Below are 27665 nucleotides of genomic sequence, written 5' to 3' on the forward strand. Positions count from 1 at the left end.
AGTTAGGATAAGGGAAGCAGAAAAGTATAAAGTAGACAAAAGTAAAGGGATTTTGTCAAAACATGAATCACAGGAGGGTGAGAGGTGTTCTCTGAATGGGGAGGGAGTGATAACCTGCTGCTAACTCAGAACAGATCAATAGAAGATCTCACTATTGTGCCTGTTGCTATTAACCAACAGCATCTGACATGTGCAAACACAGTATCCTCTTCACCAAGAGAGAAAGGGAGAAACCAGTGAGAGATAATTGGAACCCTCCTAAGAATGATCAAATTCCTTACAATGTGGTTTTCCTGAGTGTTTGGCTATGAAAGTGCATTCTTAAGGGAGCAGGCTGGCACAAATGCATTTCAAAGAGTAATTGAATATTTGTGGTCAATTGTCTAGGCAGTACCTGCTCAGCATTCACAAGGAGAGTTAATTCATTCTCACCCAAAGGTACTTTGGGATCCAGGATCAGCATCTGTCCCAGCTGTACTGAGGATTTTGCTTAGATGTAGATGCTTTGCAGCCCCTTGGTAGCAGGAAGGTGCAGAGCTTCATGGCACTAAGGCCAGGGCCATGAAGAGAGCACCAAGGAAGGAAAAGGTGGTCACTTCTAGCACCTGGCAAAGAGGATTGGGAAACCTGGGACTTTCCTTTGTGCCAGGGCTGAAGGAATCATTAATTCAGCCCATTAGCACCTAACACCCAAATGAAGAGCAAGAAAGGGTGTCATGAAGAGGGTCCAGGATCCATACCTGGTCCTTATCTCCTAGTGAACACACAGTTTCTATCTAGAGATCTTGGGTGCTGGACAGGAGCTGAAGCCTGGACTGAAAGCATTGCACTGCCCACCTTTAGTGCTGGTCATGAACATCATGTTGTGGCCCTTGTCCTGCTAACACATGAAATAACTGAAATTGCCCCCATTAAGCTCCTGAGCTGACCTTAATTTTTTTTTTCCAGTGTCTGAGTGGAAGGTTGCCCACCTGCAACCTGTCCCTTGGACATTTCCAGAGGGGGAGTTGGAGGGAAGGCTTGTTATGACCAAGCAGTTATGCCATTATTGAGTACTGGGTGGGGAGTGACTAGAGATGGACTCAGTGGCAGAATGGAGAGAGTAAAAACTGCATCCTGAGAAGCAAATAGATGCATGTTGGGGCCTACCTAGTGAACTCGAGACTGATGAGAAGCTGCTAAGCTGCTGCAGAGGTGGCACCACCAACTTCCTAAAAGAGAAAGTCCCCACTTAGAAAGTTTTATTTTAATGCTTTTCTCTTCAGAAAAAAAAAAGAAAAAAAGGAAGGTAATGTTTCTTGTGTCAAATCATCAGTGGAATTTACAGGATAAGGCTGTAAGGCTGAAAGTCCAGTTTCAAACTCAGCTTTTCAGGTTGCATTTCAAAGCCTTTCTTTTGAAACTGGAAATAGGAAGTTTATTCTCTTTCATCTCCATTTGCTGCTGAGGGCAGTGAGATGATTCATGTCTTGGAGTCTGGCTTTACTGCCTATTCTGTATTTTACTTCCCCTTTGTTTTCTCCAACTGGAGTAAAGTTATCAAGTAGGAATAGGAACATTAAAATCATGACACCATGTCATCTGATGATTTGTCCAGCACTGATTAAATTTCAACTGGAAAAGAACCAAGAAAGAAGGAGGGAGGAATGATACCAGGGGTTAATTAGAAATAAACTTCTTAGAGGCCAGCATTTGCATTTTCATTCATCTTGAATAAAAATGTCTTTTCTGATTTGTTTCACATCAAAATTTGCTTCTTCACAGGGAACATTTTCTAATAGAAATTATCTCACTTTAATATTTTGGCAGGATTTTCTTGCGCGTTTTTTTCTCCTTGGAACTGCATTAATGCAGGGCAGTAAAAGATGACGGATTGGTGAGTTGGGTGGGTGCTGAAAGGGCTGAAACTGCTGCTCTATAGCTGCAAAACTCACTTGGACATGGAACCAGTGGAGCCTCCTCCAAGGTTTTGCCAGGCCAGTGCTATGGGAAGTTGGGAGCACCTGGTGCTGCCTGCACTACCTGATGCAAAACCTTCCCAAGGAGTTCTGTGGTGAGGCATTTTAAAGCAGGACCCATTTCCTTAGCCAAGAGGGAGACTAGGAGCAATGGCTCATAGAAAACGAGTGTACCCATCACCCCCCAGCCAGTGGAGATTGGAACAGCTGCAGTTTTCCTAGGAATTTTCATGGGTACTTAGTGCTGCAGGGCTGCAAGAAAGGGTTAAAGTGTTTTCAGTTACGAAGTGCACAACAAACAAAGGGGATGTGGTAATCCCTTCTGCCACAGAGTGAAAAGTTCACTTGATATGCTACTTTACACTGATTCTCACAGACTCTGGGATTAAACCGGACACACTCTGACGTCCAGGTTTTCTAGTAAAGGGCTCCAGCCCAGCCTGCCACATTCACTTCATATTTGGGAACATATTCTCTGAAAATCCTGTTGACAGATGAAGAGCAGGAAGACAGCCAGTTTCCCATGGAACAATAACTCCATGCAAACCACATCTCCTGGCACCCAACCTGGCCTTGCTGGGGTGGTGGCTGGGGATGTTGGCGAGCAGCATCTCTGGGTCCCTGCCCGGTGCAGTCTGCCAGGATTTTCCTGCTGGTCCATGTCAAGAGTTTTGCTTTTATGCCCTGTCTCCCTGCCAGGCTTTGGGGCTGTGCCACACTAATGAGTTACCTGCCAGCTACTGAGCTTTGGCTGAGCTCAGGGACAGAGGATGTAGGAGGCCAGCATTGGGATGGAAGGGGCAAGGCAAGATGCCTGGTGCCTTAGGTTAGGCTGGGAGCTGTTCTCACTGGATGCCCCTGACCTTGCTTATTTTCATGCTTCTCTGTCTTAAAAGGTTCTTGCAGGGTGTTCTCATGTATAGGGAAAACAAACAGGACTCCCCTGGTTGCAAATCTTTGTCACCTCTGCCTGGTCCACAACAATTCAATGGCCAGTGGCACATAAGTACAATCAGGACATTTGTTTCTCTGGGATATTTGAGCTAGTTGGGAAAAAATGACAATCTGATTATTGGGGAGGGCAGATTCCTCTCAGCTACACACAGACTTTGGCCCTTCAGGTGTTCTGGGTTTTACTCTTCATCTGCATGGCAGGGTCAACCCAGCTTCCCCTTTGTTGGGAGATGTTGCAGTGGTGTTTTCAAATTCATTGCTCTTTCTTTCTTTCAGATGAAACACTGAAAATTTTCTCTGAAAGCAGATGTTTTAATGAAAATAACTCATTCAGGTGAAAATCTGACTGTATCTTGAAAACCTCCCTTTGGTGCATGATTTCTGACCAGTTTTTCTATATAAGCTATTCAAGGAACAAGGTACAAAACTTCCCTCTTGTTCAGTCCTTCAGCTATTTCCCTGCTTTGGGGCACCACTCTTAGCTCCTCTGCCAGATTCTGTCCCAGTGAGTGTGAGAGTAGGAGGGAAGCATGGTACATGCACCAAGGGGATGCAACACGGTCCCAACATAAGCCTGCCCACTTCGCTGTTCCCAGATGCTCCTTGGAGCAAATACTTTAGGTTTGAAAACAAGAAGAACAAAATGTTTAATGGAGACTTGTTTACCAAAGGCTGCAGCCTGCAGGGTTGTTGTGACCATCACTGGTGATCTTGCAGAGGATGAGCCAGGGCAGCCATATTTGGGGGGGAAAGAAAAAGTCACTTTCCCCTTCAGAGATGTCCAGAAGGATTTTCCTCCAAGATCTCTGGGGCTGAGATGAAGCTCAAAATTCAGTTCAAGTCACAACAGTGGTCCCAGTGTTACCCAGTGCCCTTTTACATTCACCTCTGGGTGTCATGGGGAAGAGTACATCCTATTCTGACCCTTCGGCTCTGCATGGAGAGATCTTTAAACTGTTCGCTCCTCTCTTTCTAGACCATTGCAGTGTACAGCATTTGGGGATGATTTCTGGGGGTATCCAGAATGTCACTCTCTATGAACCAGGAAAGGACCTTGACCTGGATGAGACACCGGAGCACTGTGGGTACGTTAAGTCCAGAAGGGTGGGATTGGATGGGGAGAAGCTCTCAACCTGCAAGACCCACAGACCTGGGATCTCCTGGGTCATGCACAGGACAGTCTCCATGGTCTGCTGCAGGTATACGCACCCTAATTTCCTGTCCCCTCACCCCATGGCTTGGGTGATGCTGGAACTCAGCCTGTCCAAAACAATAGGACCTTGATCCAGTAGAGCCAAGGGAAAGCAGGGTATGGGCCTGATCTTGCTCCGTGATCTGTGCTCCTGACCCACACTAATGAAAAGCTGAGTTGAGGGGGCTGGAGGTTTGCAGACCTTGCCCCAGAACAAATGTGACAGGGGCACAGCTGCATGTGGGATGCTTCCCGGATTGATGGGGTGGGAGCAGTGTGGGGCAGGTGGGGCTTCAGACAGCCAGGCCCCACCCCCCGTCTCCCTACTGCTGTCCCCTGTCTGGAGGAGGAGAAAGTGCTTGCAAACCTCCAGCTGTCTGTCCTGTCCAGGCTAGGGTGACTCTAGTTAAGGGGTTAGTGGAGCATGAATTTTAAAATGCATCCTTCCCCTCTCCCTTACTCCTCCTCTCTTGCTCTCTGTCCTGTGCTCTCCATCCCTTTCCTCTTCCCAGTGTGGCCCACCACACTCTACCTTCTCTAATGAAACCTTATCCCTCACAGTCTCCTTACTCCTCACCCCCCATCATCATCACAGGGATGTGACATGAGGGAAGAAAGAGAGAAACAGATTGAACTGGTGGAGAAAAAAAAATGAGAGAGACATGCAGATCCTGTCTCATCAGAAGCTGCAGGGGAACATCTGGCTTCCAGGAATAATAAGGGATTTGGAAGGAATTGCCCACTAAGGGCACTTCCTTCCAGCTGAAAAACATCCTGGGAGGACAAGACCCTATCCTAAAGATGGCCTGTGGAGACTCCCTCCACCAAGGCATTCCCAGCCCCGTGTCAGATGAGCTACATGTGGGTACACACACGGCACTGTGAAAGCTGGCTGAGGGTTCTGTGCCTTGGGTCATCATCCTCCAGCAACACTGCACCAGCCAGGGTTTCAGAGAGCACCCTTCAGTGTCAGGAGAGGCAGCTGCATCTGGGTGTCAGGGGACAGGGTGTGCAGCTCCCAGCTGGGGAAGGTTTTGGCTGGACCTCAGCAGCAGATCTGTTGGCAGCATTGGTCTGGGAAATGCACTGTGCCTCCTTCTCCAGCCAGATCCAGCCTGATCCAGGCCCCCCGCACAGCTACTTTTGCTACTGTGCTGCCAACCCCACACAAAGCGGCTGCACAGCATTGCCACACACACAGATGAGTCCCAGTGACCCATCTCCTTGTCCCTGCAAGTGGGAGGGGATCCTGAGCATGGACACTGTTATTGTCTCCTCACCCAGGGGCCTGGAATGCTTTTGAGGTTATGGTGGGGCACAGCTGGGCTACGGGGCTTGTGGCTGTCCTTTCCAGGACCTGAACAGGGCAGCAGGGTGGAAACAACACATGGGACTGGTTTCTACCATGTCCCCTATTGCACTGCTGGGAAGCACTCAGATGCTGGAGGTGAAAGAGTGGGAACAGAACTGGTGAGGAAGCACATCTCCAGCTCTGAGTCCCAGTGTTTAGTTGACTGAAACCCACAATCTCCACGGCTGAGTGACCTCATAATGCTCCAGTGTTGCTGCCTAGCAAGTGCTGGGGGATGAGGGAACAGCTGCCGGACAGTGCTGGACAGCTGTGTGCTTTCACGCTGGGTAATACACCAGAACCACACTGCAGAGGGCTGCTGGCCTGACTGTTCCTATGGAAACTCTTTTCAAAGGAGGAAGGCAGACAAACACCCACCCGGTGCTGCTGGGTGCTGGCAGGAATTGGATGCTCTTGCAGGCCTAGGGCTGGCTGGGCTGGTTGCAGCAGCTGCTGTGACCCCAGCATGAGGCTGTGGGGAGTGTAGCCAGCAAAGGGGTGATTCCTATGGTGGTTGAGCTCCCTGGAAGGACTTTTGCTCTATCCCCACAGTCTCAGGCAGTAATGAAGGAATTTAAATAGGGAAATGAGCTATTGAAGGAGAGGGGTCAGGTCAGTGTCCTCTCTCAGGACTAGGGATTGCAGCACTGTGGCAGTAGGAGGGATGATGTTTGGCCATCTACACTTGTGCAGGTAGTCACAAGACAGCAGAGAGATCAAGCAAAGATTTGGAGGCAGGATCTGTCTCTTTTCCTGTTGCACAGCACTTTTCATCTCTGGAGGTGAAAGGATGCTCTGTCACAGGATGGTTATTCCTGCAGGAAGAGCTGTGCTGGGGGAGTGCATTTCTGCCACAGAGGCTCCACCCTGCATCTGCAGTCTGGGCAGAAAGGTCCCTGCAAAGAGTCCTGGTGGGGTTTGCAACTGACTGGCATGGATGCAGGAAGGACCAGGTGGGATGAGAGAGGGGAGGCAAGGAGCTGGGCTCTGTCTGTCCATATTTTCTGCAGGGACCATGGGAAACCCACTGAATTTCTAGAACAGGATGGTGGTTAAGTGTGGCAACCATGGGTCTGCCTCAGTGAGCAGATGTCTTGGGGTGAGCAAGGGAGGCAGATGTGCCGTTGGGGAAGAGTTGTCCTGCTGCCCTGGAAATTGCAGAAGTTTAGTTAAGTGTATGACATTGCAATTCAAGTCTCCCCTGACTCAGGCAGTGCCTACGGAGTGCTCAGGGCTTGGTACAGAGGACAGGCGTGTTCAAATATCTCTCTTCCCCTCCCCTCCCTTGGATATTAAAAGCCAGCATGGGTCAAGGCTGATGGCACCAGCCTCAACAACCCTAGTGCTCAGACTGCCTGGTTTGTCTTTCCAGGGTGAGGGCAGGTGATAAACATCTGATGTGCCCAGTGTGAGTTCAAGCAACAGTGCCTTGGGTCAGCAAGTAGTTGCTGGAATTGAAGAGCCTCCCATGCCACACTGGGGACATGGCACTGTCTCGGGGACACTGTGGCCTATCACACACTGATAGGAATTTCCTGGCCCAAGTGGGGACTGCAGCTGTGTGGGATGCATGGCAAAGCTGCTGAGGCCTTACTGGAATAGGATTGTGGAGGCATCTGCTTGGGCTGAAGCTAACAAAAGTGATGTAAAGCCATGCATTCATGCTTGTCTGTCAAACACCTTCAGGTGGGCCTCTGTCTAATTGAACCCATTTCTCTGGGCAGAGAGAGCTGGAAGTGATGTGGGTAAAGCCATCTCCTTTTAATTAGGTTTCTGTGCTGGTTGGAACTTTGCTTCTGAGGCGATGCTGGTCCATCAGTCTCCATCATGATATGCACACTATACTCAGAAGAGAGGGATTGCTCTCCTGTTTCATCACAATCAGATTCTGGAACAACTTTGTCTTGGATATGGAAGGTGGTGAGCAAGTCTCTCACTAAATTAGTTTTAGCAAGAAGGAGATCAGATGCTTCCAAGAAGCATCTTCTAAAACCTGATTTGCTATTAACTGTTGATGAGGCTTCAGCAGCTTCAAACTGTCTGAGCTGTTCTGCTGTTCTGCATTGGAATAACTCTCATGTGGCTCCTGGTAAGCCCTCAGACACCTGGGCAGACAAGCATGTGACAATGTTGCATGATCTACAGATACCCAAATCAGAGGCTCCATGATGGACTCTGCAAATTATTTTGAGACATGATGTCCTTTTGTCTCTTGAGAACCTTGCAGGTATGCTGACAATGTCATACATCTGCCATGAGCTTAATTGTGACAAGATTACTGAAAATACCCCAAGTAAATTGCACAAACTTGGGCACCCCTCACCTACAAGCTCATCTATTTCATCTTGCATTTAGTTCTTTTACCCTTGAAAGACTGGTTGTAACAGAGTCTGGCAGCAATCACCTTTGACCACAGAAATGTCTTCCCATCTTGTACTGCAGCTGCCTCTGAAGCATTTGAGGGGTGCACAGAGACACCTTTATGTGCAAGGCTTTCTGTTGGAAGAGATTACGCTGCAGAAGAAGATGGTGCAGCTCCTATTGCCTTGTGTTGTATCATGGGGATGTATTCTTACCTGCAACCATGTTACTCTGGGCAGGCTTAAATCTTGTCTTTGCTTAATCCAATCACATTCAGCTTTGGAAGAAAATTCTCCTGAGATACCAGGACTAACTCAGGAATATTTCTGATGGACAAGATTCTTTGAGTTCCTTTTGCAAGCTCAAAAGACTTCAATTCCAACAAATACTAAGTCAGGCAAAAATGCCAAGAAGTCCGTGCAGATGAATAAAGAAATCTTAGCCAAATTAAAACACTAAAAAGAAGCATACAGAGGGTAGATGTGGGATTGGATAACTGGGACAAATACACAAACATTGTCAAAGTATCCACGACTGAAGTTAGAAAAGCCAAAGCCCAAGTGAAACTGAATCTGGTTGAGAATTCAAAAACAACAGGATGGATTTTTGCAAGTATGTAGGTAATAGAAGGAAGCGCGTGTAATGTGGTCAACATTGGTCAACATTGGTAAATCTGTCTGCAAAAGACATATGTCTTGGGGATGGTTTTTTATCCCATACCCATTTTTGGTTTTGTTTCGTGTCCAGGGTGGTTGTTGCCCCGCCCATCCTCCCTGACCCTGGCTCTGGGAGTGTTGCAATGGGTGGGAGCCAGCCTGGGATTTTCTGTGAGAGGTGTGGGGGGTGAGGGGTGGTTGCTTCCTTCTGGTGAGGTGAGTCCTCTCCATGGCCACACGGCCCAATCTCTCTGATGAGAGAGACTTGTTGCCATGTGGGTTTTTTCTGCTTTTTTGTTCTTTTCCTTTGGCACTGTGACTAGAACTTACTAGCTTGCTTCTCAGCTTCTCTGCTGCTTGGGAGCTCAGAGCCAATGCATGCCAGTGCCAGGCCCTGAGAGCACCCTGTTCCTGGCTGGGAACTGCCCTCTTGGCACAGCCCAACCGCGGTGTCAGCCACAGCCAGTGAGCTACCCAGGGGAGCAATTCCCTGCTCAGCCCCACCGCTCTCTGCCGCTGCTCCACTGTAGGCCGACAACCCGCCACCCCAGGCTGCTGGCACAGCCCTGTGTTTGTCACCCTGGTGTGCCTGCCTCTGCTGTTCCAGCTTGCTGGTTCTGCCGTTTCCTGCTGCAGTCCATTCCCAAGGGATGCTGAGACTGGCCACTTCCATCAAGTCTGCAAAGGAAATCCCCTTCTCTCTTTCTCTTGCTGGCCCGCCCGCCATTACCGTGTGGGGAGGCGGCTGCTCTTGTGCCACAGCGCCCCCTGCAGGCGCGGGGGAATAATGGCAGCCACCCTGCCCCCCAGGAGCCAGCAGCGCCCCTGCTGGCTGGGAGCGGAACTGCACCCGGGAGCGGCGCTGCCCGCAAGGCCGCGCTGGGTCTGTGCTCCTGCTTGCTGCTGCTGCCGTCGTTGCTGTTTGTCTTGTTATACATATAGATATACTAGTAAAGAACTGTTATTCCTTTTCCCATGTCCTTTCCTGAAAGCTGCATAATTTCAAAGCTATAATAATTTAGAGGGAAAGGGGTCATATTTTCCATTCCAAGGGAGATTCCTGCCTTCCTTGGCAGACAACTGTCTTTTAGACCAAGACAACATGGAAAAGCCTGAGGTTACAAAGGGCACATATCAGGCACACGATAGACAACAAAATCATCAGGAGTAGTCACCAAGAGGAAGTAATGTTTGATCAACATGATTAACTTTAATGATGAAAGACTGGCCTAGTAGATGTGTGGAGAGAAGCTGACTTTGTCTGGACTTCAGCAAGACCTATGGCTCTTTCTTCCCACAAGGTTTATATAGTCAAGCTGTGGATGTACAAGCTCAATGTACATCAGAGCAGACAGTGAAGTGGATTGAAAACTGACTGAATGGCCAGTCCCCTGAGTGAAACAAAGTGAAACCAAGTCTAGTTGGAGGTCAGTAACTAGTGGTATACCCTAGGGCTCAATGTGTTGAATTAAACCTGGATACATGTCTTATGTCCCAAGAACATGTCCGTACCCAGCTCCTAGCAAGCAGCTGCTAAAAGCTGAAATCTTGTTGGGAAAGACTTGAGGAAAAGCTCCATCATGCAAAGAGTGCTTGCTTTCCATGAGACAATTTGGTGTCAATTTGGGTGTTCATCACAGACTTCTGTAAGTCAGCAGTGAGGAATATAGCCCTCCTCAGGGTGATCCAGCTCATCCCAAGCCAGATACTTAAAAGAGGTCACCACTGTCTGTAAAGGGAGCTGAGGGATGTACTTAGATATGGGCTTTTAACTTATGGGTCTATGTGGCTGAGTGAAATGGAAATGGTGTATTTACAGGCAAATACTCATAATTTCCGAGCCTGTGATAAATCCAGTTAATACATGGTTACAAGTAGCTGATGGTTGCCATCTGCTTCTCTCCATCTAATTGCTGTCAGACTATTGGTGTGAGTCCAAATGGTCAGTGGCTTAGGGTGGGTGGTGGGTGCGTAGAGTGGAGGAAAGAGTTAATTTTAGTTCTTTTGCATAACATATATTTCTCTACTTTTCAGCTGCCTGCTAAAACTTGATTTTAAACTGCTTTTCCAGAGTGGGTATCATTTTCTGACAAGCTGTGAAGAAGCAGGCAAATATGAGCAAGGGGAAGTGAGAAGTAGAGAATCGCCAGATATTGTCTTCAAACACAGCACAGAGGAATTTATAACACTCCTCATGAAAGCAGCCTGGAGTAGGTTGTGTAGGAAGTGTCTGCCCTGATTGACCTACCCAACCTCTTCAAAGATCCAGTCCTAAATGTATCCAGGACTGCAGGAGCGCAGGCCTTGTAAAGTAGGCTCAGCTGAGCTAGGGACCTTGCTTGATGCTATCCTGCATATTGTTATTAGTTTCTTGTAAGAGTCATCAACTTCTCTGACACACCAGTGGGATGCTTTCATCCAGTTCGTAATAATCCCAATATGGCTTTTCCCAGAGGAGTTTCTGGAAAGCCAGGGCTTGGTGAAAACTCTGCTGCTGGTGTTCCCATTAGTATCGCTCTTTCTATCTCACTGGGGCACATGGTGGAGCAAGGAGGAAAGAGCTGACAGAAGTGTGGATAAGGTCAGGCAGCCTGAGTAATCCATGTAGGGTCCAGCAGGGACTGGTGAGCACCTGCTGTCTCCTATCCTTTCAGCATGTGCTGGGCAAACCTCATTTCCTCAAGCTGATCCCTTGGATCCTCCCCTCACAGTCTGTGCTTTCAAGTTAGCCCTACTGTGACCTGAGATCCAAGTGGCTTTTTCCTTTCATTGGGGTCCAAATCAGAGCCACATCAGGGCTGCTTAACATGGTGTCTCCTTAAGTGGGATGTTGAAGATATCCATATTCAGAACATGGTACTGTGTCTTCTGTCAAGGTGAGCCACCTGCTTCAGGGCTGGGAGCACGACCTGGAGAAGACACGTGGGCCTCATGGGGATGGAAAAATATCCTCAGAGCCCTGTGCTGTGGCATCAGAAGGGCTGCTTGATGGCATGAGCCTGTGTGTGGCTGTGCGGCTCCTCCTCCCCTCTCCCGCAACCACGGACCTCCTATCCCAGAGACAGGAATGAGAGCAGGCAACAAGGGAGGAAGTGGGAAGGAGAGGACAGAAGCCCTGAAAGGAAAAGGGAAGGGAGGGGGCAGGAGCTTTTTGAGGCAGGTTTTGGAAAGCACTGTGTTTGTACAATTCAAGTGGCCTGAAAGGAGCAGTAAAAGAAGGGGGCAGGGCTGGACAGCAGCTGCCAGGGAGTGAATGTCCCCTGCTCCTTTTCCCTTAGTCTGCTTTGTCACCTGCCCACAGTTAGCCTCAGTTTATCACCCCAGGAGTCTGCAATAAGTCAATTGTCTGCCTGCGACTGCCTAACCCCTGTTTCCAGAGAGCAAGTCTCCTCTTTCCCATGGGTAGGTGATTAGGCATCCATCTATGCTTTGAGTAGGCTCAGGGTGGAGGAGGCTGCTACTTCCCCATGGTTCTGGGCTCTCAGGCCAGGCGAGACCAGCTGTCCTCACTGCCCTGATTGTCCTGCTGGGCACTTGCACTGCTTGTCACTGACCTGCTGGGCATCAAACCCTGACTGGCAATGAGGCCTTTGCACAGTCTTGGGGGAGAAGCAAAAACTTTGGGGTGTGCATGGTTTATTGTACATTGCAGAAGAAGGTCCAGTCAGACTCCAGTGTTAGGCAGGGTACAAAGCTCCCTCTGCTCCTCTCTCCACCATTTTACCCAACTTGTTTCATGCTCTTGTTCTCAAGACAAAGGTCTTAGACAAATATCTGTCTGCCTCTCATACAGACAGAGAGCATCTGGCTGAGCCTCATGATGAAGCCATGACTCATGTGAGCACAGCTAGGCTCAGTGGGGATGCTGGTGCAAAGTAAGGTTGTGCTGAGATGCCCTCTGAGTCCAGCCTTGTGTGCCACTGAGACTCAGTTTCCACATTTTGTTGATGTTCCCTGCTATAGAAAAGCACCAGCTGAGCGTAAAGGCTGATGAAACAGGATCTGACAGGACCAGTTTAGGGTAACTGCACTGGCAAAGGCTGTCCTGTCCATTCAGCAGGGCTCCAGGAGCCAGGCTTTTTGCATACCTGTGTGCATCTCTATTGCAGACCTTGTCCTGTGTATTTCCTTTGGACACCTTGTCCAAGGTATGGATGATGAAGGTAGGATGGTTTGTTCCAGTAATAGAAAGCATGGGGAGGGAGGTTTAGACTTGCTGTTCTGCTGTCTACTCCTCCCCATCCCCCTGCCCAGACTTTTCCATAGTGCTGCTGAGAACAGCAGAACTTTACTACCTTGCACAGCTGCCAGACTCCTGCCAGTTGCAGCTTGGATGAGAGGATAAAGGGTGCCCAGACTGCTACAGACCCTCCAACCCTTGTAATGTGCTCTGCCAGCCCCCGAGGGAGACCAGGCTGGGGGAAAGCCCTGTCTGTCTGTATTTTCCATCTCCACACAGAAACCCTGTCCATGGGGATGCTTCTTATGGGTCTTGAAGGGAGTGGGCTGGGTTTTGCAGGGCTCTGGATACCACATGAGTCTTCCTGTTCAGGCTCCTGAGGTATGAGCTGAGTCATCTCAGCAGGAATGGGATGAGTAGCAGATGTCTCACTGTACTTCATGCCAGTCATCTGGCATGTGTCACCTGGCATGGTCTGTCTCTGTGCCTCACCCCCAAAGAGGTGATGGGCACATCTGAGGGCACACAGGGTGTTGTCCAGTACAACTCAGGGCATGAATAAGCAGAGCTCTCCAAAATTCCGTGCTTTCTCTCCCATACCTCTAGCCCAGCCCTCCTCTTCCACAGAGCCTGCTCCTCTGCAGCCACTAAATTGCCTCTTGCCTGCAGGAAGGAGAAGCCTTGAGCTGTATCTGTTGTCACCACAAACACCATGGCAGCAGGGGAGAATGGGTGGTAACCCTGACAATGCCAGTAAGCAACTTGTGCTGTGCAGTGTGACCAGCAGCCAACTCATCCCACCAGGTAGACCCCGGGGCAGTGACTCACAGGGGTGTCACAGCCAGCGTAGTCCAAGTTGGTGTGTGGGAATTGCCCATGGTGCTTGGAGAAGCCTTGCTGATTGATGGGATGAGTGCTCTTCTGCTGACTATATTTATGGCTGCCTCCAGGGAACATGTCCAAAGCTCTGGTTTTTCTGGCTTGTTGTTTCCCTGCCTCTTCCCTGCTGTCATGTTGCAGACACAGACTGTGATTAGTGTCCTGACCAAGAACTTGGAGGACATCCTTCCTGCTTCCTTCTCCATGAACTGGCCGTGCCATGCCATGCCATCCTGTCCCATCCCACCCTATCATCCATCTGCCCATAGCTGTGGTGGCTATTACCTGTGACAGTGACACTTACTTCCTATAAGGGAAGCATAAAGCATTGCCTGAATGGGAAGCATAAAGACCTTGAGGTACTCTCTCAAGCCACTAATGCCTCTGAAAAGGCAAATTATCATAGTGGCAGGAAAGGGCACCTGGAAGGAGGCGCAAACACCAGCGTGGCATGACTGGTAGTGTTCTGTCTGCCAAGCTTTGCCTCCCCAGTGCAGGCATGAGCTTCTGCCCTTGGCTAGTGGCTCCTGGAGAATGCTGAGGGTTTGGGGCTACCTTTCCCCTGTGTGTTGTTCAGGTGGATGAACTCCAAATCCTGCCCTCAGGCCCCTGAGTTCCTGCACCAACACTTCTCCATTCCAGGGCTTCTCTCATTCAAACATTCAGCCTGGTGCCTGAAGGTAAGCACTTGCTGGCCAGCAGGGTCTCAGCCTGGAGCTGGGAGAGGTGCAGCAGGACAAGATGAGTGGCTCACCCCTGAAAATTCCCAGCCCATATCCTGGCCACATCCTAATTCAGAGCCTGTCCTGGCCTCTTCCTGTGTCAGAGCCAGGTGGTTTCTTATGAAGCCACAGAGATCTGAGCTGTCCCTCCCAGGGTTCTGTGGCAGCCGTTAGAGGCCACCTTCCCTTGTCCCATGGAGGAAGGTGGTTAGTGAAGCATGTACTGAGGTCCTGGGTGGCTTTTCAGCATCTACCTCTGACAAATGGCACAGAGGAGAGCAGTTTCCACATTGTTCCCAATGCCATTTGATCCAAAGAGCCCAGGCAGGGACAAAGCCTGTAAGAGCTGCTACACTGCCCCACTGGGTCTCTGGCTGCTGGCACTGCTTGCCTTGAAACAATCCAGTGGGGTGAAATGAATTCGCCAGGGTGTGAAATCAGTCAAGTGTCAGTGATTCCCTCTCCCTTCCCCAAAATAACACTCCCAAAGGGGAAACAACATCATGGCAAAGTAAGTCCCTCCATCCCAGCCTGCTGTCTGGATGCATGTCCTTGCTGGTGTTTGCCCTGGACAAAGTACCCAGGACCTGAGCTCCCTGTTGGGCAGGCTGAGCCAGTGTATAAAAGCAATCACCCTTCCCCATTGCCATGGACGTTGGTATTTGATTTATTGCCTCTTCAGGAGGAACTCTTAGACTTGCATTTGGAGCTGAAGGAAGATCTGAGCAGCTTGTTTGGCATGGTGGAGTCTAGAGAGGTTTAGAGCCAGAGACAAGATGGCAGGACCACTGAGCTCATTACTGTAATGAAGCTTGGGGAATTGGGGTTGTTGCTTATGGAGCTTTCCATTTAAGGAGGCCAGACTAGATGATGGCCCCTTCTGGCCGTAAAACATATGAAGCTTCAAATAACTCAGCCAATAATTAGAAAATTGAGTATTATTCCTGTGAGTATTACAGGTTTTCTGGACTAGAAGCTACAAAGGCTGCACTGAGCTTTCCTCATGTTTTAAGAGAAGTAATTTCCTGGTGGTTTGAAAAGACAGGTGTCTGTTAAGGAAGGCAAGAGCCTCCCTTGGAATGGAAAATGTAAACCCCCTCACTCTGAATTATTATAATTTTGAAATTAAGGGGGCTCTCAGGCAAAGATGTGAGAGTAGGAATAATAGCTCTTTATCAGAAAAAAAATTTAAAATGCAGTAATATAAAACAACACTGACAGAGTCAGAAATATGATCTGATACCCCATTGGTCAGGCTGTTGGTAGCAGTCCCATTGGAATTGTGGCTCAGCCCTCCTGCAGTGCCAGCTGTGGTTCTGGTGGAGCAGGGATCCTGTAGAAGGGTGGAGTTTTCCTCTGAAGGTCCAGCGATGGTGTAGATGGGTCTTTCTCTGGGAATTCAGTAGAAAAGAAAGCTGCTCCTCAGGAAGTCCAGTGGCAAAAGGCTGACTGTGGTGTTCCAAGTGTCAGATTCTATCCAGCTAGGAATGCTTGGATCCTCTCGCTGGACAGAGGTTCTCACAGTGGGATGATGTAATTTTATCAGCCATGTAGTGACACTTAATGGCCCATTGACAGCTGATGTCTCCCTGGAGGGAGGATTGGTTGTGGAAGAGATAAAGAAAACTGCCCAATTAACAGAAGATAACTGCTCCACCTCTAACAGATGGCAATAGAATACACACCCCTGGCCACATCTTGCATTTGCAACCTAAGATATGGGTTCCCTGAGCAAATCCCAAGATTGATGTCATTGGTGTTGGTTTGGAAGCAGTGCAGGTAAATGACATCACTTTGAGCTTGTGTCATGTCCAGCATCATCTGGATGTGGCAAATGAGGATAATAGAGGGAAAGGTCAGATTTCTCATGATCATGTCTCCTCTGTAGTTTGGAGTGACTTTGGCATCCTTATCCCATCTCACAGAGCATGGGCAGAACCTCCAAACTAGCAAATGTGACACTTGGTAAGAAAACTTGGAGAAGAAAATGTTACATTGTCAACATGCATCTTCACCTGCTGGTCAGGGCATATCTCTTGGGAAGTTTTGTATTTCTAACATGTCTCTTCACTTTGTTACTGCTTTTTACTTGAACAAGTTTCACTGATTTCAGGTCAAGTCTATGTGCAGGGTAACCCTGGTGTTGGGCATATTTGGGGGCATGGAAGGAAGTCATGAGGACAGTGAAGGACTTTTCTCTCTGAGGTTTTTTCTCAGCAACAGGATTGTGGCCACCTGAGCCTAAATGGGAATGTGAGGAGAGGTTTCATGGCAAACTTTCGGAATCTATCATCAAATAAGATTAGGAAGTGCTGTTATCCAAGTTTTTTGTACAGCCCCACTCAGTGTTGCCTGTATTGTCTCTCCTCCCCTTTGCCGTATGTTGCTTGTTTTCACAGAAGACATTTTGGACTTCCATCTTTGTTTTTTTAACCCCTATCCATATCAATATTTCTTCTTTCCCCACCTGGCTGCAGCAACAGTTCCAGAGCTGCCAGGAGGACGCTGCATCCCTAGTGCTACCTCCCAGACCTGCCACTGCCTCTTCTGCTTTACAGAATGGGTTGAGCTGGTGGAGGCAAGCTCAGAGTCAGGATATTAATCTGTACTCAGCCAAGCTTGGCTGATCATAACCAGTATCTCTTAAAAATGTAAGGAAAGGCTGCCGTGAATCAGAAGACTGAGTCACTCTCTTCTTCTACGAGTGTGTATGTACACAGACTCCAAATGGGAAACAGCCATGGAAAAGCGTATCCCCTGGGACCAGGGTAACAAGTCCCAGGCAGAGAAAAATGCACAAAGGGAGGAAAAGGGGGTGGCCATGTTTCCAAGGGGATTCACTCCACAACAAACAAAAAGGTGTGATGAAATGCTGGGTTGCACATGAGCAAACATCAGCCAGTGGTATTTCCTTGAGCAGGACCTGAATGCTGGGGCTGAGAGCTCAACAACTCAGCATTGCGCAACGGATGGGTTGGAGTCTAGTCTGTTCTTGTTTTCCTAGTTAAATGCCTTTTTGAAATGTTTTGTCCTTTGTATTCTTTAATCTCTGCCATAAACTATATGGGACATGTCACGAATTAGTGCTGCAGCAGATGCCTTGACTTGGGGAGTTTCCATTTCTTGAATAAAACTCCTTCCCCTTATAGTTTTGTAGCTTTAACACACACATCCCTCTCTTGGATCTAGACAGCAAAGGTAAAAACAGGGGTCACAACAACCACTTTCATTCATATCTAAAAAGACCTAAAAAAGACCTTCCTATTCATGTCAAGAAGTCTTCCTGAGAAATCCTTTCTGCACTGTTTTTTGCTGACATCTGTATTGCCCCAGGTATGATTAATTCTCCAGCTCACAATAAAATGCTTCTCCTTTGCGTCTGAAGCAGTGTTCAATTTCACAATTAGTTGGTAAAACACACCATGCATTCACCTTAAGCAGCAATGTGAACCCAGTCAGCTTTGCTCCTGACAGAGAAGAGGGAGATTTGCCCTCCAGGGAAAACAGCTTGGCACTTGTAGCTTTCTGATGAAGGATGTTCCTAACAGAGTTCAGAGGTGTTGGAGAAAGTGGTTTAGGTTTCTCAAAGGACTGGTTGTTCTTGGGAGGCTCTTCCTAGGATTTGTGAGGCTTGGGGTGGGCTCGGAAGGAGGGTGCATTTGGGAAATCACTGTGGGCCCTGGATTGGACTGATCCAAGTGCAGCCCCCAGCACCCCCCGCCCACTGCTGTTTCAGAACATACCTCTCATTCCTGCAGCCTCAATTACTGCATTAGATCCCTTCCCTGCCAGAGCCCCAAGGATACAAACAGACACCCGGTGATCAGGCTTGGGCTCCTCTGGATCTCTGGGGCCCTGTGGGAGCAAAGGGGCCTCTGCTGACACTTCCACCCACACTAAGGGCTGCCCCACGGTTCTCTCCAGGGACCTGGGGATCCTTCCAGAATGAACCCCAGGCATGGATACTTTCTTAAGAGGAGAGGTGTTGGAAGGCTTGGGAATGCTGGGGTTCTAGAGGGCTTGGCTAGCATCTGCGGGACTACACAATGGTAGTGGGGAGCAATGCCGGTGCCAAAGTTAGGACAGGCTGGACTGAGACCAGGACACCTGGAAGCCTCTTGTAACTCCCTGTGTCCAGGATAGGTCTGTGGTTCTCATTCTGGGGTCACTCTGCCTTGCATCTGGAAAGCCCCCCTATAAATCCTGCTGCAGGGAGCTCTCAGTCCACAACACGTGATGATAAAAGGTGCTTGTTTGGAGCAGGGCTGACAGATACTGCCCTATTCCCTCCAGCAGCTCTTTGGGGTGGTCCGTATGTGGGGGGAGTTAGGCAGGGTTAGCGTCTGGAGGGTGCAGCCTGAGCTGGGCTGGGTGAGTGCAGCCTGGCTGGTAATTTATCCCTTTTGTTAGTGGCAGAGAGCAGGACCCAATCATCCAGCACGTGTGCAGATAGGGAAAGCTATGAGCACTGGCTGACCAGCACAGAGTGTAAAGCTCTCCTTAAGGAGTCCAGCACTCTTGTTAAAACTTTAAGGCTCAACCTCTCATCGGCTGCTGCAGCTGAGTGTGCAGCCTGCCTGCAGAAGAGGCGCGGAGGGATGGAGCAGAGGCTATGTAGCACCACAGAGCCCCTGGGATGGTGCCACCCCTGGTGTCTGGGCTTCCCCTGGGAGAGATAGTCAGAGGGATACATAAATGAGTACCTCCATCCCATGTGGTGACTGAACTGGGATCCCAAATCTACCTTTAATCCAGAAGAACTTGGAAAACCTCCAGTGAACAGAAAACCAAAGCTTTCTGAAACCATGGACTTAATGATCCTTGTAGCTCCCTTCCAACTCAGCTTATTCTGTGATTCTGTTTTTTCAGTGGTATTGGAGGTTCTCTCTAAGGTTTATCTCCCTCTGTGCCATTGTAACCTGCCTCTGTCACCAGTAAAGTGCACAGTGGCCTCCCATAAGGGTGAGGTGTCTTGGCTGTGTATTTCCTGCCCAAGTTTGCCTGGTCAATTCCTAAACACCAACTCTCCAAAGGAGTGGTTTTGTTTTCCAGACAAGGCACACAAGTTCCTATTTTAGAAGCACAGAGAAGCTCATACAGACTGACAATGCAACTGTGCTCTGGTAGGGTGGTATGGGACCACTGGTGGGATGCAAAGAAAGAAACCTGGAAGCAGGAGCTAGAACACAAAAAATTGAAGACAGATAATAAATCTGCTGTGGGGTCTGGCAACAGGCTAGGAGACAATGGTATGTACATGGATACAGATGGAAAACTCATGGCCCACCGTGCTGAAAAATGTCAGGATGGACCAGTGTGATGGCTTCTGGATACCACATTGCCAGGGTGACACTGGAAATAAAAGACTGAGGAGAACACAGCCTGGAGGGGTAGGTGAAGGGCCATCTGGAGACAACCTGCAAAGGAAACAAAACAGCTTTGGCTGTTTCCCACCCTGGTCTGTTATCACAGGAGCAGTAGGTCTGAGAGCTGCTGCTCTGCTCTATTTTCTTGGGCTGTTTTCCCCCAACAACTGGATGTTTGCATTCACATCTCAGTTCTTGTTTAGGCTGGGAGATTCGATGATGACAAGGGAAGTAAAACACTGGCACTGCTGAGCAGAGGGGGATGAAATCTAAGGTACTCATCAGGAATCAGACTTTTCCAGACTCCTTTATCTGAGGTTTCTGTGAATTTCAGTGGCTTGATTAATATTTTGACTAAAGCAAGCCTTGAAGGACAGATTCTCTCTCCTTGTCACAGAGCTGTGAAGACACAACATGCAGCATCCCCTCATTCCTCTTTAAACCCCTAAGCTTGACTTATCCAGGTGGCCCCATTTTTATTGCCCTGACATTTCTAGTGAGAAAATTAAGCACAATGTTCTTTTCATGAATTGCAAGTTTCTGCCACTCTTTTTCCAAGTATCAGAAAGGAGGGGAAAGCATAAGCCTACAGGATAAATCCCTAGCGAGTCCCGTATCTGTCCCACTTTTAATTAAATGCTGTTAAATTATTCTCTGCTTCAGCAACTTGGTAACAGAGACTGGTGTCTGGAGCAGCAGAGAAGATCCTTAGGGCTCAAGTGGAACACGATTTTTTTGTAGTGTAGACCTCACTTTAATATCCTGGGTTTTCTAGGGTCTTTTGTATTGATGGTAAATAAAGGCAAGAGAACAAAATAAAGGTGAAAGGAAAGCTTTTCTGCATAGCTGGTATATAATGAGGAGACAGTAACCTCTCACTGTGTCTGTGGTCTCTGGTGTGGAGCATTGCAATGCTGCTTGCTCCACTGTCCCACCCCAGGTTTGCAAACCCATTGGAAATGGCCAGAAAATGGGTTGCAGCAGCATCCTGAAGGCAGGGGTGAGTGGGTGGGGTCTCACTTCTCATCTTCATCCCCCTGGACAGCTCCAGCATGGCCACCATGGCCTCAACCACACATGCCCTGGCCAGCAGAACCCCGTATCAGTGTAAGTGGCCCCGTATCACTGAGCCCACCATCCAGCTGGCTCTTTGTCCTCCCTGTGACCATCCCTGCAGCCGCCCCAGGGCAGCTGCTTCCTTCCAGGACTATTTAGGGTGTTGCCGTGGGAGGCTTAGCAAATTCCCCGGGGCTGTGGCTCTCCAGGAAGCCAGATACCAAATGCTCTTCTCTTCCCAGACCCTCCCAGAGCCAGAGCCTTTCCTCAGCATCTGTTTATAGCTCCTGAAACTGGCCAGGCTGTTTGGTTTGGGATAAAGCACAGTCTGGCAGGACTCCTCCCTGCCACCACAGTGGCACACAGCAGCTTATCTTCCATGACAGACCCTTACCAAAAGCCCTAGGAGATGGGCTGCCCACACTGGCCCCAGAAGGCGTATGCCCAGGATGGGTGTGGGAGGAAGACAGCAACACCAGCTGGGTTTAATCATCCAGGATGTGCCGGGGAGCTGGGTGGGATGGCTGTGGTGGCAGGCGCTGGTGCTGGAAGCAGGGAGATAGCCTGGGAATGGATGTGATGTGGGAATGCATGTGGGGAGAGATGTGGAGGGGAGCAGATGCTGGCCATGCTGGGCATGGTGGCCTCAGGGTATTCAATACCTCTGGGTATTCAATTCCAAGCAGAAGGAAGTTCCTTTGGAAGCAGTTGAGTTTGAGGAGGGGCACCATGCCTGTACCCCAGCACTCCAGGATGGCCCAGGAGGATCCCAAACATTTTGTGGGTGACTGATCAAGCAAGGCACTGGCCTGGCTGCTCATGCACCAGCTTGAGGACCTTGTGCTGGAGTGCTGGGGAGGGGAGCATATGCACATGGCGACATGGGCTGCTCTGTCTCTTCCCCTGTTCTGCCCCATGGAGAGCACTTCCGTGACAGCAGCACTTCCTCCAACCGGGAATCTGATGTCCAGGGCACAGTGTCAGCAGGATGGACACAGGAATTCCACCAGCACACCACCACTTCATGCCTGGCCTCTGTTCTGCCCAGCTGACCTTTGCACTAGGCTGGAGCTGTTCTCCTCCCTGGGAAAGTATATGGTGCTTTCCATGCAGAGATGGACAAATCAGGACAAGCTGAAGGGCACAGCTCTGCCCATTGGTGTCACAGACACAAGCAGCCTCATCTGCTTTCCAGATGTGGCAGTAGCAAGAGGGTGGTGGTCCTACTGCCTGAACAGAGGTTGCTGTCAAAGCCATGCAGCCCTGGATGGCTCCAGCCTGTCTCTGCCACACTCTGTGCACTGGGTCGCTGCACTTTCAGACCAGCAGCACAGGGCACAGCCCCCAAGGACAACCTCCCACAGGCAGCAGGGTATGAAATTCCCTCTTTTCCCAGGCTGGTAAAAGAACAGTGGCTGCCTCCTGACACACTATCAGTATGGAGTGATAAAGACGGCTTCCTGTCACTGGAACACTTGCTTTCATCTCTCACATGGGTTTATAGACAATATTAGCATGAAATCTATTTTAACCCTAGACTTTCTGCTGTAAAGCTCCAGCCATCATTCAGGCATGACACTGGGCCAGTACCTGCGTGATTTAACATGTTTATAGGGAAAGCAGAGCCTGAGGTCAGCTTGGACCTCCTGGAGGAGGGTGAGAATCAACAAGCATTCACTTGCAGGCAAGTCACAAAACCTGCCAACACATTCGCTGACTCATCAAAATTGAAAAGTTTTTGAGGATAGAGTTCAGTTTTCTGCATTTCAGATGGGAAGCAGCCAGAGGACCAAAGGAGATGTGCCTGAACTCTTCCTGAGGGCTATATGCCAGAGCCTGGCTCCATCATGAGGAATTTGGAGATTTCAAGGTCTGGGTCCAAATAATAGTGAAACCACATCCCAGTGCCCCAGGGAGGGGATCTGCTGGCTATGCAGAACTCTCCTCACTCCCACACAGCTGTCAGTAGGCAGCTGAAATGGCTCCCAGAGGGTAGAAGGTGAAGTGCCTCTTTCTCCTGAGCTGGACAATGTTCATACAGTATCACTGGGATGGATTCAGCGCTGCTCCTTGCAATTCTCTTCTCTACAGGCCTTGTAGCCTGCCTTGCTCTCCAAAGTCATTGCCTTACTTGATCCATGAGATTCTGTGCTTCCACAGAGCCCCCACATTACACCCTGCTGGAGTCCACTTCATGATGGAAGCACTCTAGATAAGTTCCTCTCCTTGGGTAACGTTTCTTTGCAAACCGTTTCTTTCTGACAAAGCATGTCTGAGCTCTCTGAAAGCTCCTGGGCTTGTTTTGCAAACCCAAGATCTGAGTTTGCTAAAACATGCCAAGGTTGAGGGATCTGCTTGTTGGACACTGAAGTTTCTGGAAGACTTGGCTGAAGACATTCTTCTAGGACAAGATAGGAGATACTTGTCCTTCTAAATCTGCCACCACCTACCCTCACACAGTTCCCACTGGCTGAGTTGCTTATGTCTTATTTGTAATTATTTCACTGTTTTTGCAGACTGGGGGCAACACTTTTCTGTTCATGCCAAACACAGCAATTAAGGGGCCAGTGACACATGCCCTCTCACTGCACAGCTGCTCTCAGCTGGAGGGAACAGCTGGGCTGTAAACCTCAATGCAAACCAGGGCAAGGGATAGTTGGACAGCCAAGGGGCATGCAAGTCCCGTGGGGGGAGAATGGAGTATGGAAGATGAAGGGAGGTTTGCTGGGACTGGTCTCTGTGGCCATAAAAATCTTGAGCTGAACATTATTGGTGTGAGACTCTAATGAAACAGGTTATATAGACAAGGGACTGGAGAAAATGTGATGACTGGGAAACTGGGCAGGAGGGTGAGAGGCAAAAAACGAGAGCAAATCCCATTCTGGCAAGGTGGGCAGAGGGGAGACTGAGGTCTGCTGGTGACAGAGGCAAAACCTTGCTACAAACACCATAAAGAAGATATTTCATTGGATCCTGTACATGCAATCTCCTGGCAGGGCAAGCCAAGACCTAAACTTGTCATTAATTTAAAATTCTGTTGTTTGTCCTTCTTCCCATGGTCCTCTTTTTCTTTCTCCAACACTGGAACACGAAGGCAGAAAGACATAGCTGAAATCTTGCTGCTATGTAGGGGTTGGGGAGCAGAGTGTGAGAGGACAAGGGTGGTGACCCTCTGGACTATTCCTTCTCCAAAGTTTGGTAGCAAAAAAGGGACAGAAAATGAAAAAACCCAACATATGAGCCTCTTTTTGCCTCACAAAACAGTGCTTTAAAATCAGCCACTCTGTCTGAGTGTGCACAAGCTGCACCCCTTCTTTAGAGACCTCCAACTGTTTGGTAACCACAACCTATCACTTTCATTGGTGACTCATCTGCACAAATGTCAATCTCTCCCATGGAGGTGTTCATACAGCTCCTTGCATGACAAAGTGTTGGTCTGGATAGCCTCCAGATGCAGCCATCCATTATGTGTCAAAAAATAATCCTGCTGCTGAGTAACCTCCAGCACAAAGCCAGAGGAAGATTGATGCCTGCTTGCAAATAAAGGCAGTGATAGCATGGCCCATGTTGAAGACCCAGCAAGAACAGCCACGTTGTGCCAGGGTTGTAGCAAGAAGGTCACAGCAGAAAGACCACAGCCAAAAAACACAGGGAGTTGACTGTAATGTTGGGAGAGGTCTGAAAAGGGTTATGAGGTATTTCTGCAGGATAACTCTTTCCTTTTTTCCCTGACAGGCATTTCCCAAATCCTCAAAGCGGCCACAGCCCCAAACCTGACACAGCCCAAGGACTGTGTGGACAACACTCTCAGGCACAGGGTGGGATTGTTGGGGTGTCCTGTGCATGGCCAGGAGCTGGACTCAATGAACCTTGTGGGTCCCTTCCAACTCAGCTTATTTCATGATTCTTTGATCTTCCAAGCAGCTCAAGTAGTGTTAAAATGGATCAGACTGTGGAACATCTCCAGTTGTGTCAAGCAGGCCATGCCAAGCAGACTGGGAGCAAGGTCTTGTGGGGTCAGTAAGCAGGAGCAGCAGGTTTGAAGCAGGCAAAATAGGTCAGCTCCTCATGAGGAATGGGGTCTGAGTTCATACAGGAGAGTTGGGAAGATGAGACCACAACTGCAGAAAATTCAAGGAGCTCAGGGCAGTGTGTTTGTGGAGAGAAAAAAGAAATTTCTGAACCATCAAGAGTAACTGAAGCCATCTCCTGAGACACCTGCAGATGGGCACTTTGAGATGAAAAAACAGCTGTTAAGTTCAATGGCTTTATCCCCAGACTCAGCTGACTGCAGGAACAGGATTCACTGAGCATGGGTGCTGGGACACTGCACTGTGGCAATGCCAAGCAGCTACTGCATTGCTTCTGAACAACAAGCTGAGGTGCTTTCTGCCTCAGACCATGAGCTGCTGGGCTGGACTGTGCTGTTCATCAGTTCTGTTAGACCAGGAGGTGGAAAGCACCTCAGGAGCACTGTGAAAAGCTCATGGGACTTTTTCACAGAGCTCACGTACCAAAGGTCAGTGCTCCATTTTGGGCCTTGACCAAAAGGTTCAGATGACACTCAGATGCTCTTTCTCCTACATCTTTGCTCAGACACGAATCAAGTGGTAAAAGGTTGGAGAAATAACCCTGATGGGGTTCCAGGGCTGTTATTTCAGTAGCTTCAGAAAGCACAAGGCTGGCAGTACTGTGCAAAGATGGAACCATGTGCTGACCAGACCTCTCCTATCAAGCCAGGCAATCTCCAGGTCAAATCACAAGGTGTTTTTAGGACATAAAGTGGAAGGGTTAGAGAAAGAAATGCAGAATATTATGTTAAAAAAGATTAAAAAAAAAAAAATGAGGTCCGTAGGCCCATCTCTCTTTGCCCTCTCTGTCCTTCCTTTAGCACTCAGTCACCTTGTGAAAATCCCTCTCTGTGCCCCTAAGAAGTCTGCTGTCATCTCTGAGGCCAGGCTGTCAGTCTGTTCCCTGCTTCTCTCAGCATTTTCACAGCTTTTCTCAGCCACAGTCTCCTTTCCTGGTGATAATTTTAGTCCTAATCGTATTTTTCTCCACCCTTTAACTCTGTCTTACTGCCTTAAGATGAACGTCCCCAGGGAGGAAAAATCTGCTCTTCTCTTTTCATTTTTCAAGTAACATGAGGGCAAAGAAGCACAGATCCCCTCCATCACTGATGAGCACCTACTGATAGGTGCTCTGGAGATAATTAAAGCTGGAAGAGAAGGAGGGAGCTTTCAAGATTTGTTGCCTTTGGTGTGGACACAGTGATCCAAAGAGATCTAAGTGCAGTGGGACATGCTGCCTGCACCAGCTGGAGTGGGTGTTAGAGAGCCTTGAGCAGGCTGGGGGGAGGTGGGGCTCTCTTGAGTACGGAAGGACATACTGAGAGCTGGTACAGGATCCTGCAAGGAGCAGGAAAGTGACCCCAGTAGCCAACATCACCCCAGTGTCTCTCCTCTCTGAGCTTGTAGGGGTGGTGGAGGGCAATGGAAAGGAGCTCTGCCCATGAAACCTCTGAGCACCCCCAGCATGGAGAGCACTGGGCATATGTCCAGAGGGGCTGGCTGAAGAAGACAGCCATGGTCACTATGACTCTCTTTTCTTGGCTTCCTGCATCCCAAGACTCCAGTATTTGTACATCAGGGCATTAATTCAAATCTAAGCATTTCTGCCCTTCCCAGATTTCTGCAGCCCATTCAGCACCTTCCACCACTCCTGCACCACATGTAGATTCATCAGCTTTCACCCTTTTCCTCACCACCCAGCTGAAGGGGATCTGGACACCAAGCTCTCAGAGGGCCTTTATGAACTTCCTACTTCTTAACCTCTCTGAGTCGTTCTGTGCCTGCCTGACATGACCAGAGTGTCATCTTATTTCAGAACTGTGCTGGGAGCACCCATGCCTGGGCAGGGGTCCTGCTCCTCACCAGCAGACGCAGACACTACTTCTCTTGGTTGTTTTAGGAGGGGCTCTTTCTAATTTTCACTTTTTATTTTGAAACTGCTCACAGCTGTTCCCATATTTTAAAACGTTTGTAGACCTGTGCTTAAAATACCTGCAGGGACTCTCAGGAGCAGCCAGTGCAGTGCAGAAGAGGTTCAGGTTTGCAAGCCCTTAACTCACCATGGGACTATTTGTCCTTTTAAGTTCAGTGCTGGAATGCTTCAAGGTGTTTAAGCACGGCCAAGGCCAGGGCATGGGAATGCTGGTCTTTACCAGGCTTTGCCTTTAATTGCTGCCTTGCCTGCACTCCCCTGCCCCCGCAAAGTAGAGAGATGAGAACTGTGCAGACGGCCAAGGAGAAAGGTGAAGGGGAGGAACTGAGCTCCAGCCCTGGGAAAAGCAGGACGAAGGGTAGAGGGCTTTGCAAACACTTAGTGCATGATAAGATGAGGTACTGATGCACAAAAGTAGTCCCTGGTTATCCTCATAGGCAAACCCAGCAGAGAAGAGCTGGAAGAGGGGTTTACAGAGCCTGGAGAGGACCAGACATTGCTTGGCTGAGATGCTGAGCTCCTGCCGGGGGCACTTTACTCTCACAGGCAACTGTCTCCGTGGGTTGAGGTCATTAAAGATGACAAAGAGCTGTTTTTAACAGGATGGGATGTTCGGTTTGATGCCTGGCTCTGCTCCAAAGGGAATAAAATCACAAGCTCCCTGTGTGATATAAGTGCAGCTGCAGTGTCCAGGACTGGGAGCTGGGGGTACAAGAGTGCTGTCAGAGGTATTTTGGAGGGACAGAACAGTCCCTGAATTTTTGCAGACCCCTGGGGTCCCCATAGACCCAAGGTCATGCTGCAAGGTGGAAGGTGGCTGGAGCCAGGTTTAAAGCACCTTTGGCTGCAGCTCAGAGGGTCTGGAACCTGGGGAGTGCTGGGCAGCACTCAGATGCAGCAGAGGGGCCCTGGGGAGGCTGAGGGAGATGGGAGGGTACTGGGTGGCCTCTGGAGAAGGCTGGTCTGCAGACCCTGGGGAGGTGGTGG

At 49.2% G+C, this 27665-nt stretch overlaps 2 long non-coding RNA genes across 3 annotated transcripts in view; both read left to right on the top strand.

Moving 5' to 3' along the window:
- LOC135284951 (uncharacterized) overlaps positions 1-27665 on the top strand; it is a 127901-nt gene that overhangs the window by 53253 nt on the left and 46983 nt on the right. The window lies entirely within an intron of this gene.
- LOC135285144 (uncharacterized) lies at positions 5689-8810 on the top strand. 2 transcript variants are annotated; one of them, XR_010350127.1, is made up of 4 exons: positions 5689-5742; positions 6828-7141; positions 7225-7682; positions 7898-8810. It is a non-coding gene; the product is annotated as an uncharacterized LOC135285144 (long non-coding RNA). The 2 variants fall into 2 exon arrangements; XR_010350126.1 differs by having other exon boundaries at positions 7225-8810.

The sequence above is a fragment of the Passer domesticus genome, chromosome 22 (assembly GCF_036417665.1).
Source record: "Passer domesticus isolate bPasDom1 chromosome 22, bPasDom1.hap1, whole genome shotgun sequence".
NCBI classification, from domain to species: domain Eukaryota; kingdom Metazoa; phylum Chordata; class Aves; order Passeriformes; family Passeridae; genus Passer; species Passer domesticus.